Source organism: Pantherophis guttatus, chromosome 2 (genome assembly GCF_059756535.1).
Source record: "Pantherophis guttatus breed Tessera chromosome 2, ASM5975653v1, whole genome shotgun sequence".
Lineage (NCBI taxonomy): Eukaryota > Metazoa > Chordata > Lepidosauria > Squamata > Colubridae > Pantherophis > Pantherophis guttatus.
The window spans coordinates 231,162,576-231,178,585 of NC_142064.1; positions in this window are offsets into that span (position 1 = coordinate 231,162,576).

Sequence of the window (16,010 nt, forward strand, 5' to 3'; positions counted from 1 at the left end):
GGGTCAAAGTCACACAGAAGCTGCGTCCCAATAGAAATGGAAAGTATGAACACCTCCATTTGAAATGCAAACCTCAAAGAGAACACTTTGATGAAAAAGCAGATTACTGGTAGCAAAGCTGAAACAAAGAACAATGCAATTAGTTCAGCATGCCCTTAGCTGGCTAAAGTGTAAATTCCTAGAATATATTGGGTGATAGATCTAGAAGGGGGTATGAATTTCAAAAGCTATAGGCAATATTTCTGAAGAAACCTGTGGGTTCATTTCTTTTTAATTTTAGATTTTTTTTAACACCTTTGTTATTTTATAAATAACTCAACACCACAATCCTCCTACTTCCTTCTCTTTTTCCCACATTAGCAACCCGTGAGATGAATTGAGCTGAGTGAGTGAGTGAGTGAGTGAGTGACTGGCCCAAAGTCACCCAGCTAGCTTTTATATGTAAGACAGAATTAGAACTCCTAGAATAAGAACAGTCTCCTAGCCTGGTGCCTTAATTACTAGGCCAAACTGGTTTATAATCTACAAAGCTCCACCCTGAATTACTGAACCAATTTGGGGGGTGGGGTAAGAGGAGATTCAATTCTCTTGCAATCTTATGTTATGCTTAATGGTATTAGAAAACTATCATCAATGCTTGATGATAATAAATTATTTATATTTATTATCATCTTATAATTTCTAAATAGGCTTCTGGTGTTAATGTTATTATAAAGAAAATAGTTTTCAGGAGACATTGAAGTACATTGGCAAGGAAAGTCTTCAAGAAATCATCTAAAGATGAAGACCTCCCTCCCCTATAATTTGCTTGTATGGAACCATTGTTGAGGCCTCAATAGTTTATCTGCTTTAGTCAATTTATCAGTCCCTAAACTCTTCCCCATTCTGTCTTTTTTGGCATATCCATGAGGAGTAATTCTGAGCAGTCTGAGGCCTTGCAGTCTGAGGGGCCTCCAGATAGCAACATTCATAGTAGGCTAAGCACCATGGTATAAACATAGTGGCCCCAGTAGAAAGTATGGTATCATCACCTATTTGACTCAATTGCTTCTAGCCTTTCATATGACAAGCAGCTTAACCTCCAATTCACTGGCCTGCACAGGATTTCCTTTCCCATGCAGATGTGCCCATAGGCAAGCTATCAGGCAGTAAGGGAGGAAATGTTTGACTCACTTCAAAGAGAACCCCTGCCTCCCCAAAAACAAGGCAGCAGTGATAAAAGCATGGCCTGTACACTGCCTCACAATGTTCCTGGTAAAGTTGATGGCAGGACTTGAGAGAACAAAATAGCTTTTCCCCTTTTTGCTGTCAGCTGTTCTTTCCTCTCATCTGTGACTAAAATTAAACCAAACCACTATAGATTTTAGAGTCAATCTTAATTGTTTCTGTGCAAAGAATAGGGCCTTCCCTGCAGCTTCCCAATGTCACTAGCCATGATATCCCTGTAAAAAAATGTAAAAAATGGGCATATCTGATGCAGATGGACTTCAGCAGCCACTTGGAGATGGCCCAATTTTTACCCCTGACTACTGTACATTACGACCAACATAAACATCAAGGATTGAGTTGGGAGAAGAGGGAAAGGACCATTTTAACAGCAGAAGAAATACAACTTCAGATTGTTTAGACAGTGTTAGAGAGAAGTAATGTCAGAGACCTAGCCCTTAATTGCAGTTAGAAAGCTATTATTATGCTATGGTGAGGAGAATGTAGGTATGTGTCCAAAGCTGAGAATATGGCTTCTCAGAACTTCTGACCACACTTCACCACACTCTTTTGTGGGTTTCTGACCTCTAGATTTTCCATTCATAGAGAATCAGCTTGGGGGATGAATGATAAACCTAAGGGACAGATATCAGAAAACAATCCCTTCCTACTGCAACTCCCACAACTTGACAAGATTTTGGAATACAAAGAAATGTAAGAAGTTTTCCGTTGTTGGCTATAACAATTTAAACTTTAAATGTATATTTGTGTATCAGACCGTGAACAACTGGCTTAGTCTTTTGTATCTGCCAGATTGTGGGGGAATGAAAATACAAAACCTAGTACAAAACACACAAGGAGAGATCATTGTGGTATTGAACATGTGCACAGTGATTTATTGTTCTATCCATCTCTGACCGAACCTTTTCTAGTTAGTAATTAATCCTACTTTATATTTAACTATCCTGTATATCTGCCAACAAGGTGGTTGGTGTTTATTAGTAAGATAATTGTGCTTATTACTTAAGCCTAGTGCTTCCCTGGCTTACAGCCCAGATGTGGAGTTCATTGTATCTATCTTCATTGTATCGGGGGAATAAAAATTTGGATTAATTTCAAGGGAAGCAGATGTTTTCACAATTAGGAGAAACTTCATAAAATTTTACTACCATAAAAAAAATAAATTTGTTCCCTGCATGCAGTCTAAGAGTGAATATTAACAGAACAAAAAAAGGTTGGGGATGGAGCATCAGATCAGTGACCCATGCCAACCTCCCCCAACCATACCTCTCCAGCCCACAGCCTGATTGAAATTAGACCTGAAGCAGAGGTCTTCTAAGTGTCTGGTGGGAGGGAGGGAATGCCCTGCTTTCTGAAAAGCTGAAGTAGAATCTGAATTGAATTTACAGTAGCTATCAGTGTACTGTATTGAGTATTTCTCAGATTTATGGAACAGGTATTTTGGAGACAGTTGAATTGGAAGAAAAGCCATTTTGTACAACCTATTACTCTGCAAGAATTCCATCAGACAGGGCACTGAGTAATTCTGTGTAAGAAACCGGAATGGGCAGAAAGAACAACTGAAATGCATTTTGTCTCTAAATAAATTAACATACCACATCCACAACACTCTCATTTCAAACTTTCAAAAAAATTAATGCTTCAAAACAAATTATACGTTCTGATCTGAAATTAATTCAACAATTACTCATATGTCCATAAGACCTCATGCACTGGCCAACAGGCAGCATCCTTGAGTGGCTTTGCTATATTTATTAAAAAGATAGAAGAAGGAGGATTTAACAAAAGGGAAGGCATTGGTTAACTTCATATCTTAGATTGGATTATTTTGCATTTTAGAGGCATATATATATTTGATAAACTCATTTGAGAAGCCTCATACAGCTATAAAGCCCTTGAATAATGTGATGGAGCTTCCTTGGAGTAGACATGCTTATTTGCATTGCCCCATACTCATTTTTCCCCATCTGTCAATTAATGTACCTGAATGGAGAATCCTTTAAGACTGAGTCTTTTAAGAGACTTTTAGCTGAGAGTCTTTTAATTCTGTCTGATTTCAAAAATGATTATTAAAACAAATAACATGTTTTTTCCATTCTCCTACTGTTGGTATCTGTAGATAATAAGTCTTAAGCTCCTTAAGAGCTCCATTTTGCTGTGGCAATGAAAAGGTTTTATTATTTTTAGATTGCAGAATCATTTTTTTCCCCATGGAATCATCCTGAAAATAAATGCCAACAATCATACTAGTCTTCTGTGCAATGATCCTTCCATATAACATGTAAGCATTATAGGTCCTTATTGCGGCAGGAAACAACTTGGAGAATTTGTTATGCACTAATGTTGCTGTATTCTGTATAAAATAGACACTTTGGTTTCTTTATCATTTTTTTATATAATATAATCCATTCCTGTCAAGAATAGAAAAGAGTGGTAAAACACTGTTTATGTTTTGGTTTTTCTTCCTTAGTAAAACAATAACAGTGCAATAAATAGGGCTCTTTCTGGAAGGATAACAGAATAACAGAACCTTGGAGATCTCTCTCTCTTTTTTTTTTATTAAAAAGTTTTACAACAATTTTTCCCATTCCTCCTCCCCACCTTCCCTCCTCCACATGCAATAAAGCATTCCTTAATATGTGACTTTTAAAAGCCTTATCCACTTTTTTATCATATAATAAATAAGCATGCCAACCGTAAACCAAATCATATCCCTCAATATTCAATATTCTTTCTTCTGTTAAATTCATCCAGTCACTAATTGCTGACAGAGCACCTGCCTCATAATATAGTCTTAAGTTAGGCATTTTGAGACCTCCTCTTTCACGTATATCCTGCATTAATTTTTGTTTTATTCTCGGTCTTTTTCCTGCCCAGACAAAATTATGAATACCCTTCTGCCATATCTTCAAATTCTCATCTTTTTTAAGTATTGGTATCATTTGAAAAAGAAACAAAAACTTAGGCAAAACATTTATTTTTACTGCTGCTATTCTTCCTAACAAGGATAATTGTAATTTTTTTCACTTTTCTATCTCTCTCTGTATTTTTTGCCACAACGGATCATAATTATGCTTAAATAATTTCACATTTGATGTCATAATATAGACCTCTAAATAACTTTTTTTACAATTACAAATCCTGTTAGTCTTTCTAATTCATCTTTTTGATTTATAGTCATATTTTTAGTTATTATCTTTGTTTTCCCTGCATTTATTTTAAATCCAGATACTTGTCCATATTGATTAATTATGTCCATTAAATCTACAACCGACTGTAATGGTTGGGTTAAAGTAACAACCAAGTCATCTGTGAATGCTCATAATCTGTAGTCATACTGCCTAATTTTAATTCCATTTATTTTGTCCGATCCAAGTATCTTACTTAACAGAAATTCCAAGGTCAAGATAAACAATAATGGAGGCAAAGGACATCCTTGTCTTGTTCCTTTTTCTGTTAAAAGTATCTGTTAAACTACCATTAATTATTATTTGTGCTGTTTGTTTCTGATATATTGCATTAATAGATTGTGTAAAATATTCTCCAAACTGCATCTTTTCTATTATTTTCAATAAGAATTGACAGTTCAATCGATCAAATGCTTTCTCTGCATCAAGAAATATCAGCACCGCAGGGATTTGGTTGTTCTTCCCCAAATACTCCAATAAGTTAACAACTTGCCTTACATTACTCTTCATTTGTCTGCCATTTACAAAACCAGTTTGATCATTATGAATCATTTGTTACATGACTGTCATTAACCTATTTGCTAGTATTTTAGCAAAAATCTTGTAATCTGTATTTAAAAGTGATATAGGCCTATAATTTTTTGGCTGAGTGTGGTCTTGCTCCTCCTTTGGAATCAGAGAAATATAAGCTGTCCTCCAGGATGGGGGTACATCTCCTCCAGATTGTATGTTAGTAAATAATTCTTTGAGTGGTCTCACCATTTCTAACTGCAAGTGTTTATAATAAGCAGCTGTCAAACCATCCATCCCAGGAGCTTTACCCACTTTCAACTGCTTAATTGCAAACATAATCTCCTCAGAAGTTATTGGTTGATTTAGACCCTCCCTTTGCTCTTTTGTAATTGTAGGAATATTCTCTTTCTGTAAGTATCTATCTATATCTATACTTTGAATTTTATCACTAGCATACAACTTCGCATAGAATTCTAAAAATGCTTTTTTAATCATATTTTGCTGATAAACCTCTTTACCTTTATATTCTATTTTCTCTATGGTCCATGACTTTTGTTTTTTCCTTAACAAATATGCTAACCATCTCCCTGGTTTATTAGCATTGCAAAAAGTATTATGTTTAGCATATTGCAAATTAGTTGCGACCTGATCTGCCATTAACATATTAAATTGCCCTCCCAATAAGTTAATTGCCTCTTTTATTTTTTTGTCTACTGGGTTCAATATCAAAGCTTGTTCTTTTTTTTTTTATATCTCCTCTTCTAAGTCTTTCCTATTTTTTCCTGTTTATGTCTATGTTTATTATTCAAATATATCAAAATACCTCTCATATACGCTTTACTTGCATCCCAAACCATTTCCATAGATGTACCCTTATGCATATTTATAATGAAAAATTCTCTCATAAATTTTTTACATTCTGTTACATTTTCCTCATATCTAAACAGATTTTCATTTAACCTCCAAGACTTCTTAGATTCCATTCCATACTCTAATTCCATCCAAACTGGTCTATGATCTGTTAAAACTCTTGGGCAGATCTTCATCTTCTTCACCCTAAAAAAAAGATCATTAGTAATTAATATAAAATCAATCCTAGAGAAAGATTGATGTCTATCAGAAAAAAAGGTAAAGTCTTTTTCTTCGGGGTTCCTCTCTCGCCAGATATTTCTCAACTCCATATCATCCATCATTTCAAAAAATGATTTTGGCAATCTGGAACACATTGAGATATTCTGCAAGAGCCCTTCTTGTCTTTTTTAGTGTCCAAAACTCCATTCCAATCGCCCAGTAAAATACATGATTTATAATCCCATTGTAATAACTTGGAATGTAAAAGCTTATAAAATTTTTCCTGTTGTTGGTTTGGTGCATAGACTCCAATTAAAAGTAATTGTTCTCCTTTTATTAAAAGTTCAATTGCTATAAATCTTCCTTGATCATCTGCTTCAATTAATTTGGCAATTAAATCTTTTTTTAGGTATATAACTATACCATTCTTCTTCTCGGGAGCAGATGCAACAAAATGTATACCTAACCTTGCATTTATTAAGTATTTTTGATCTTTACTTCTAATATGAGTCTCTTGTAAACAAATTACATCATTTTTAAACTGTTTCAAATAATGAAATATTTTTCTCCTCTTTTGTTGTGAATTTAGGCCATTAACATTCCAAGTCAAAAATCTAGTTGCCATTCTTGGCCCTCTGAAGCTTTTGGAGCATCTGTCAGAAATCTCCATGCATTTTACTTTTTGGCCTTGCTCCTCCCACTGCTTCTGTTTTTGTCTTGAATCATCTGAAGTTGCTGCACTCTTAATTCTTCTTGATGCTTGGCTGCCGCTCGGGTCTGTCTTTGATCCTTAGGTTCTTCTATCTCCAAGGCTTGAACAGTAGTCAAAAGTTGTATTAATTATTCTTGAGTAATCAAAGCTCCCTTTTGGGCCTGTGCCAACAATTCTTCCTTCTCCCCCTTTCTTGCCCCCTCTGCTTCCATCTTCCTTCTAGCTTCTGGGGGCTGTGGGCATCCAGCCTTTAGTACATTGGTGTAAAAATCTCTTGCCTTCCATACTGAGTTAAGACGGTATCTTTCTCCTGAATAGTTCACTACTAGTCCAGCTGGAACTTCCCATCTGTACTGTATCTGACGGTTTCTCAGTTCTTCCACCAGAAAGGCATAATCCCTTCTGCCTCTCAACATTTTGGGGGGGATTTCTTTCAGTATTAAAACCTCCTGCCACTGCACAAGTTTATTTTTAAAAGTGATTTGTAGGATTTCATTGCGTATTTTCCTTGTTGTAAAATAGACTACAATGTCTCTTGGTAAATGTTTCCGTCTGGCAACCCATGAATTGACATGATAAATTTTGTCAATTTGCCATTCAAGATTTGCTTTTTGATCTCCCATTATCTGTGCAAATGCTTCTGAAAAGATCTCTCTCAAATTCTCTTGCTTATTTTCTTTGAGGCCTCTTATTCTCAAAGCAAATTCCATATCTCTATATTGTATCATTATCACATCAGCCTCAGCTCTCTCCATTTTATCCTGGACCTCCACCATTTTATTTTCCATGTTCTCATTAGACTGCTTAATTTCTTCCACTTTTTCATCTACTGCTTCAATATGGCTTGCCAGACCTTGAACTGCCATGATAATATCTTCTCTAATTTCTTGATTTCGCTTTTGAATAATCTCTTTAATTTGAACTATCTCCTCAGTAATATCTCAAATTTTATCCTCAAACACTGAAGCAATTTTTTTTCCATAACAGAGGCTTGTATTTTAAGAGCTTCCTGCAACATTTCAAGTGTTAATATTGTTGGTTCCATTGGAACAGAGAGCGATTGCAATTTGAACCGTTGAGCTGGCGAGCTCCTAGCACTTTTGGATACAATAGTCTTTATTTGTTTTGAAGCCATTTTAATTCCAATTTAAATTTATTCAGCAGCCAGAACAATAAATTCACCAAATCCAAAAATTCCCAGTCTTTAAATAATATCAATCCTTTTTTTTAAAGATCACTGCTGCAGTCTTTTTAGCCTTTAATCTTCTTTTTTTAAAAGCAGAAATCTCTAATTTTAAACAGGGGCTGCCAGCGCTAAACAAAACTTTCCTTTTTAACTTTTGCTTTCACGCCCCATTAAAGCTCAATCGCCATCTTGGTTTCACTTTCTCCCCTTAATGAGTCAGAAGGAAGTAATACACATTTGGAGTTAAAGTTCAGTACTTGCAAATCTGATCTCTCCTGAGTTTGCTCAGCCTGCTTCTGAATGATGTTTATTCCAAGCGTTGTTTGCAGGGGTGGTCACGGCGTCTTCTTCTGCTTAAAGCAGAAATGTTCCGGATCTGGAGCTCTGTCGGGTTTCCAGGGAGCTCTCACCCTTCGAGCCCCAGAATTGTTCCTGGGGCTCCTTGGGGAGCTCTATCTACGCCCGTCTGCTCTCTTCCTCCCCTTTTCCCAGGGAGAAAGTTTTCAAGCCGCTAGACAGCTGATTTGTGCTGTTCTAGCGGCTTTATGAGATCGCAGGGCTGGCATTCACAAAAGGAGCGTCTTCGGTGCCTGCGGTGCCATCGGAAGTCGACCTTGGAGATCTCTTAGTCCAGTCCCCTGCTCAATCTCCTCTTTAAAACCTCCCAACACTGGAAGGAAAGAAGGAAAGAGGTGTAAATACTGTGTGATGTCTGTCTTCTTATCAAGGTTGCTCTCCTTTTGACTTACTAAATTTATCAATGTTCTCCCTAACATGGCAGTGCCCAATGCTTTAGATATGATCTGTTATGCAAAACAAATGCTTTTCAACAGAGCAGAATTTTTTTTAATTTTTTTTAAATTTGATTTGATTTATATGCTACCCTTCTCCGGAGACTCAGGGCAGCTTACAATGAGTTAAGCAATAGCCTTCATACTTTTGTATATTTATACAGAGTCAGCTTATTGCCCCCACAAACTGGGTCCTCATTTTACCTACCTTAGAAAGGATGGAAGGCTGAGTCAACCTTGCAAGTAATTGAGAACAATTACTTGCATCTGTGTATATGTATATAGAGGTAATTCTCACTTACTGACTGCAATTGGGATGTCCACTCTTGTCAGTAAGTGACATGTTGTCAAGTGAAACATCACAGGACAGTGCTGGAATTACAACTTCAGTTCCCCTGCAGTCATTAATGACCCCACTGTGAGTTGTTAAGCACAATCTCACATGACCACAATCCTGCTCTTTGGAACATCTCATTCTCTAAACTGAATTTGGCTCCCAGCTTTTTAACTTTCCACAGGAGCCTGAAGACCGGTTCTACCTGATGGCTTGAGGCCCTAACAGAGGAGCATCACACTGGAGGTGGATGTTGAAGTAAGGAGCAGTCCCATCTTCCTATTGCACATCCTTGTCCCTTCCTTCCCATCTCTTATGTATATTTTTTTCTTGATTGGGATTACTATTTTTATTGTTTTAGAGATATTTATTTGTTAGGATTTTAATGTTGGGAACTACCAGAGACATTTTGTTATGAGTTGGGTAGCAAATAAATTCTATAAATAAATAATCAGAAAGATGAAATCTGAATTTACCTGGGTATGGTGTTCCAAAGTGATGAAATGTATACTAAATAATAATATTAATATAATTATTATTAATAATAGTACCAGGAAGGCTTACTGACCACTGAAAAGACCAAATTGGCCTATAAGAAAGAATGAATAAATGAAGAACAGAATAGAAGCATGGGAAGACAAAGTACTATGTGACCAATAATTAAAAAAAAAAAAGCTTAGAAAGTAGATAACAAGACCTGGTAAAGAACAAAAAAGTTGAAGAAAGAGATAGAAGGGCTAATTTTGGCTGCATAACACCAAGCCTTAAGAACAAATGCATACAAAGCCAGAATTGTGAAGACAGCAACAGACAGTAAGTACTGCCTATGCAAAGAAGCTGAAGAAACACTGGACCACATGGTAAACTGCTTCAAGAAGATCGCACACACTGACTATGAGCAATCACAAAGTAGCAACAATGCATTGGAAGATCTTCAAGAAATATCTTTTGCCTGCAAGCAAGACCATAAAACAGAAAAAGTCATAGAAAATGAAGAAGCTAAATTGCTCTGGGACTTTAGAATTCAAATATACAGGTACCTGATTTAATAATTTGTCAATAAAAAAGGCAAAAAAAAAAAGTCTGGATAGTGGATGTGGCAGTACATGGAGACAGCAGAATAGAAGAGGAAGAACTGGAGAAGATAACAAAATACAAAGACCTGCAAATAGAAATATGGCAAAAGCAAGCAAAGGTAGTATCAATAGTAATAGGTGCCTTGGATGCAATTCCAAAACAACTGGAGCACCACTTGAACACCATTGGCATTGATAAATTCACCATCAGTCAATTGCAAAAGGCAGCTTTACTTGAAACACCTTCCATCCTGCAATGATATCAGTAACACCATCAAACATTCAGATCTGTCGCTTCCGGTTTCCCTGTCTTCGGCGACGGCAGCGCCCTTTGAAGCTCCGCCAGCCCCGCCGCCCGTAGAGCCGCTCCGAGACGAGGAAGCGGCTCGAAAACTTCTAAATCCGTAGGATTGAAGAAGGAGAGATCGCAGGGCACAAGTCGAGCCCCTGTAACCCCCCAGGGAAGCTTCTGGGGAGAGAACAGGCGTGGCTCCCTCCCAACCTGCTGAAACTCCGGGCGACGTGGGACGATTCTGCCTTTGCAGAACAAGCTGGCTGCAGGAAACTTAAAGCGAAAGAACCAGCTTTAATCAACAGTGAAACTATCTGAATCCTGAATCTTGGAAACGCAAGTATCAGCGCTTTGTTGACTTTTCAACCTGAGAAAACGTGAATGAGTGAAAGTGCTTAGAAAAAACATGGCATTTAGCCTCAGAGTTAACGAGCCAGCGAGTGTGGATTGGTGAAGTTATTTTGCTTTGTTACAAAGTTTCCAAGTTGCTACAAAGTTGCTTTGCTTGTTATAAGAGAAACAATTGGAAAATTTCTCCCTTTCAAAATTTGACTTTGCTTTACTTCAACCTTTATTTGATCAAATCTGGGGGACTTTTTTAGAAGTCTTTGTGCAGGAGGGAAAGGAAAAGGAACTTCCCTCTTTAGAAAAACTAGATCACGTGGCAGGATGGCTTCAAAGAAGCAGGAAGGGAAGGCAACAGGGGGGGGGGATCCCCCACACATAAACATGAAACGCAACTTCCCCCTGCTCAGCAGTTACAGACCCAGAAAAAAGAATTTGATGTGGGAGATTTAAAAGAATTTATTTCTAAAACTTTGGATGATAAATTTCAAAAATCTCAACAGGAGATAGATGATAAACTTCAAAAATCACATCAGGGGATAGATGACAAACTTCAAAAATCACACCAGGAATTTATGCAGGAAATTAATGAAGTTAAAGATATGGTGAAACAGAATCAAAACAAGGTGACCAAAAAAATATCAGAAGTGGCATCTGGCCTGGCAGAATTTATTGGGAAAGTTGATTTTAAAGTTGAAGAATTTAAATCAGAAGTTAATGTTAAGATGAAAGACAATGATTATAAAATTGCTGATGTTGACAATAAAATGCAGAGAGTTGAAGACGAGATTGTCATGATACAATTCAGGGCAATGGAGTTTGCTATACGGATTCGAGGAATTCGAGAGGAGGAAAGACAGGATTTGAGACAAGTCTGTTCTGAGGCCCTGGCTAAGATTTTACAAGTTAATCCAGATGTGGTTTTTCACAAAATAGACAAAATTTACAGAGTGAACTCTTGGGTGGCCAGACAAAGACAATTACCTAGAGATGTAGTCATATATTTTACAGATAGAGAAATAAGAAATGATATCCTGCAAAAATCCTTTTACACTTCAGTACAAGTGGGGGGCTCACAAATTGGAATTTATAAAGAATTACCTCCTAAAATGCTGAAAGCTAGAAAAGAATTTGGTTTTCTCGTTAAGGAATTGCAAAATTTACAGATACCTTTCCGGTGGGACGCACCAGTTGGCATAATTTTCAGATACAAGGGACAAAGATACCGTTTGAATACCATGGAGAAGGCACAGCACTTCTACACTACTATTCTCAAGGAAAGAACACCATCCCCACGTACATCTACAGTTTTGGAGATTAAAGAGAGTGAAGAGAAGCAACCTCAACGAGAACTGCAAGAACAGTCTAAGCAGGAATTAGAAGAAGTGCAAGGTGCAGAAGGAGGTTTTCTGGATGAGCCCTTGCTGGAATCTTCTCCAATCTTGGACCCGGCTCGGATGATTGAAGTTAAGGATCAACGTATAACTCGAGCTCAAGCTAAGTTACTTAAACAAAAGCAACAACAACAACAGGAAAGACAAGACAAGGAGGCAGATAAGAGTACTGCACAAGAGATTGGAGCTATGGGAGGAGCGAGATCGAAGCTTTCGGATGATCTTCAATTATTTTGCTCTTTGCTCCAGAAAGAGGCTGATGATGCTTAAGTGTTTATCCTGGAATGTTAATGGGTTGAATTCAGCACAGAAAAGGAAGAAATTATTTACATATTTGAAACAATTTAATAATGATATAATTTGTTTACAAGAAACGCATATCACAACTCAAGATCAAAAATATTTGATAAACTCCAAACTAGGAACACATTTTATATCTTCAACTTCGCAAAAAAAGAATGGTGTGGTTATTTATGTAAATAAAAAGTTAACAGCTAAAGTTATAGAAACAGATGAAGATGGTAGGTTTGTAGCAATTGAATTGTCTATATCGAATGGCCAAATTCTTCTGATTGGGATTTATGCTCCCAATCAACAACAGGACTATTTTTATAAGATGTTACATACTAAAATATTGCAATGGGATTACAGATCTATTTTAATTATGGGAGACTGGAATGGAGTAATTGATTCTAAATTAGATAAAAAGAGTTTGGCAAAGTCTAGAATCAGATTACCACAGACCTTTTTTGACATGAAAGAAGATATGGAACTAAAAGATGTTTGGAGAATACATAATCCAAAAGAATTGGACTATACTTTTTTTTCTGACAGACACAGATCCTTCTCTAGGATTGACTTTATTTTGTTGACAGATGATTTACTTGTTAAGACAAAAAGAACAAAGATTTTTCCAAGAACTTTGACTGACCATAGCCCAGTATGGATAGAAATTGAGATGGACAAGGTTGAGAGACGTTCTTGGAGATTAAATGAGAATTTGTTTAGATATGAAAAAAATATAACAGAACTTAAAAAGCTTTTGAAAGAATTTTTTGAAATAAATTTGAATAAAGGTACCCCAATTGAAATTGTGTGGGATGCAAGTAAAGCTTATATGAGAGGGATACTTATCTACATGAACTCTAAACATAGACTGTTCCGACAAAAGAAAAGATCTGAACTGGAAATAGAAATAAAGAATAAAGAACAGTTACTTATTAAAAATCCAACAGATGAAAGAATATGTAGTGCTATAAAACTTTTGAAAGACCAATTTCAAATGCTTATGGCGGAACAAGTTGCAACAAATTTACAATATGCGAAGCATAACACATTTTGTAACGCTAATAAACCGGGCAGATGGCTGGCTTACACACTGAGGAAAAAACAAAGTATACGGACTATTGATAGTATTGATATTGGAGGGAAAGAAATCTTTCAACAAAAATTAATTAAAGAAGCTTTTGTGGATTATTATACTAAATTATATGCTAAAGAGGAGGTGCAGAATGGACTTATAGAAAAATATTTAAACGATAAAAGAGTTACAAAAATTACTGATCAACAAAAGGAAAGAATGAATTATCCTATAACAGAGGAGGAGATAATAGTAGCAATTAAACAGTTAAAAACAGCCAAAGCTCCTGGCACAGATGGCTTGACTGCAGTGTATTATAAAACTTTGCAAGCTGAAATGGTGGAACAACTTAGAGATTTATTTTGCAATATTCAGCAAGGGGGTAAAATACCCCCATCATGGACAACAGCTTACATATCTTTGATACCAAAAGAACAAACCGGTCCTAAAAAACCAGAGAACTATAGACCAATATCTCTTTTGAATACAGATTATAAAATTTTTGCGAAAGTACTAGCCAACAGGTTGATGCCAGTAATTCAGAAGGTGATTCATGATGATCAAGTGGGATTTATCGAGGGCAGATATATGAAGGACAATGTAAGGCAAGTAATAGATTTATTGGAATATCTTGAGAAGAATAAACAGATCCCTGCAGTGCTGGTCTTCTTGGATGCAGAGAAGGCCTTTGACAGAGTGGATTGGAATTTTCTATTAAAGACTTTGAAAAAGATGGACTTTGGGGATCAATTTATACAGGCGATTTCGGCAATTTATCAAGAGCAAAAGGCACAGATCATTATTAATGGAAGTCTGACAACAGAGTTTAAAATTGAAAAAGGAACAAGACAGGGATGTCCGTTGTCCCCACTTTTATTTATTTTAACACTAGAAGTCTTGCTAAATACAATACGGGACTCTAATATCTTGAGAGGTATAAAGATTAGGCAAGAGGATTACAGAATAAAGGCATTTGCAGATGATCTGGTTGTTACCCTATCACAACCAATGGAATCAATAATCTTGATGAAGGACATTATACAAGACTATGGTAAAGTTTCAGGTTTTAGATTGAATCCAAAAAAGACTAAAATGATAGCTAAAAACATGACACAAGATCGTAAACATGAGCTTGAAAGGAGGGCAGGTTTTGAGACTGTACCTAAGGTAAAATATCTAGGAGTTCAGGTTGCAGAATTAAATATGAAATTGTTTCAAAATAACTATGAGGTGTTGTGGCGAGAGGTGCAGAAAGATATGGAGACTTGGAAAAAACTGCAGCTGTCTCTACTTGGAAGAATAGCAGCAGTTAAGATGAACATTTTGCCAAGATTTCTTTTTTTGTTTCAAATGATTCCGGTGCTTAAAAGTGATAAACAATTGAAAGTTTGGCAATCTGGAGTGAATAAGTTTGTCTGGAACGAGAAGAAGCCGAGAGTGAAATTGAAAATTATGCAAGATGTTCCAGAAAGAGGAGGTCTTAAACTTCCAAACCTACAGCTATATTATGATGCAGCAGCTTTAACTTTAACAAGTGATTGGTTTGGAAGGAAAAAGACTGGAATATTGAATGCAGAAAGTTTTGATCTTGAATTTGGATGGCATGCTTACTTATTTTACGACGACAAAGTAGATAAAGTATTTAAAAGTCATATACTTAGAGATTCTTTGATGAGAGTTTGGAAGAAGCACCGACTCAAATGGGATTATAAAATACCGCTATGGTTGGATCTTGGTCATACTTTGTGGAATACAAATATAATGTCACTCGGGGGGTTTTTATATAAAGAGGTTCTTTTTACAGATGCGGGCAGATGGCAGCTGAAGACATTGCAGACACTGTTGGACGAAGGGATTAATTTAACTTGGCTACAATATAATCAATTACAATTGAGATGGAAAGAGGACCAAAAAACTGGTATTATGTTGCATGAGGAAGAATTGGTTAGACATATAAGAGAGAAAGGTCCAATGCATATCAAAAGGCTTTATAATGTTTTGCTAGAAAGAGATTCAGAAACCGAATTAGTTAAAGACTGTATGATTAAGTGGGCACAGAATTTTGAAGAACCAGTGATGCTGGAAACATGGGAAAAAATTTGGGTTCAGAATGTTAAATTTACACAGTCGCAGAATTTGAGGGAAAATTTCTACAAAATGTTTTATAGATGGCATTTAGATCCCAAAAAGTTGTCATGTATGTACCCTAATGTTCAGCCAAAATGTTGGAGATGTGAATGTTTGGATGCTACGTATTATCATGTTTGGTGGACCTGTAGGAAAGTTAAGGCTTTTTGGATAAAAATTTGGTGGGTCGTGCAGAATGTTTTGAAGAAAAAAATTCAATTTTCTCCACAACTGTTTTTATTGGGTATAGTTAAGGGTTTTACATTGGGTGAAACAAAATTGATATTGTATATGATAACAGCAGCAAGATTGTTGATAGGTAAATACTGGAAGAATGAAGCTTTGCCCACTATCGAGGAATGGACTTTGAAGATGGCCAGTTTTGCAGAGATGG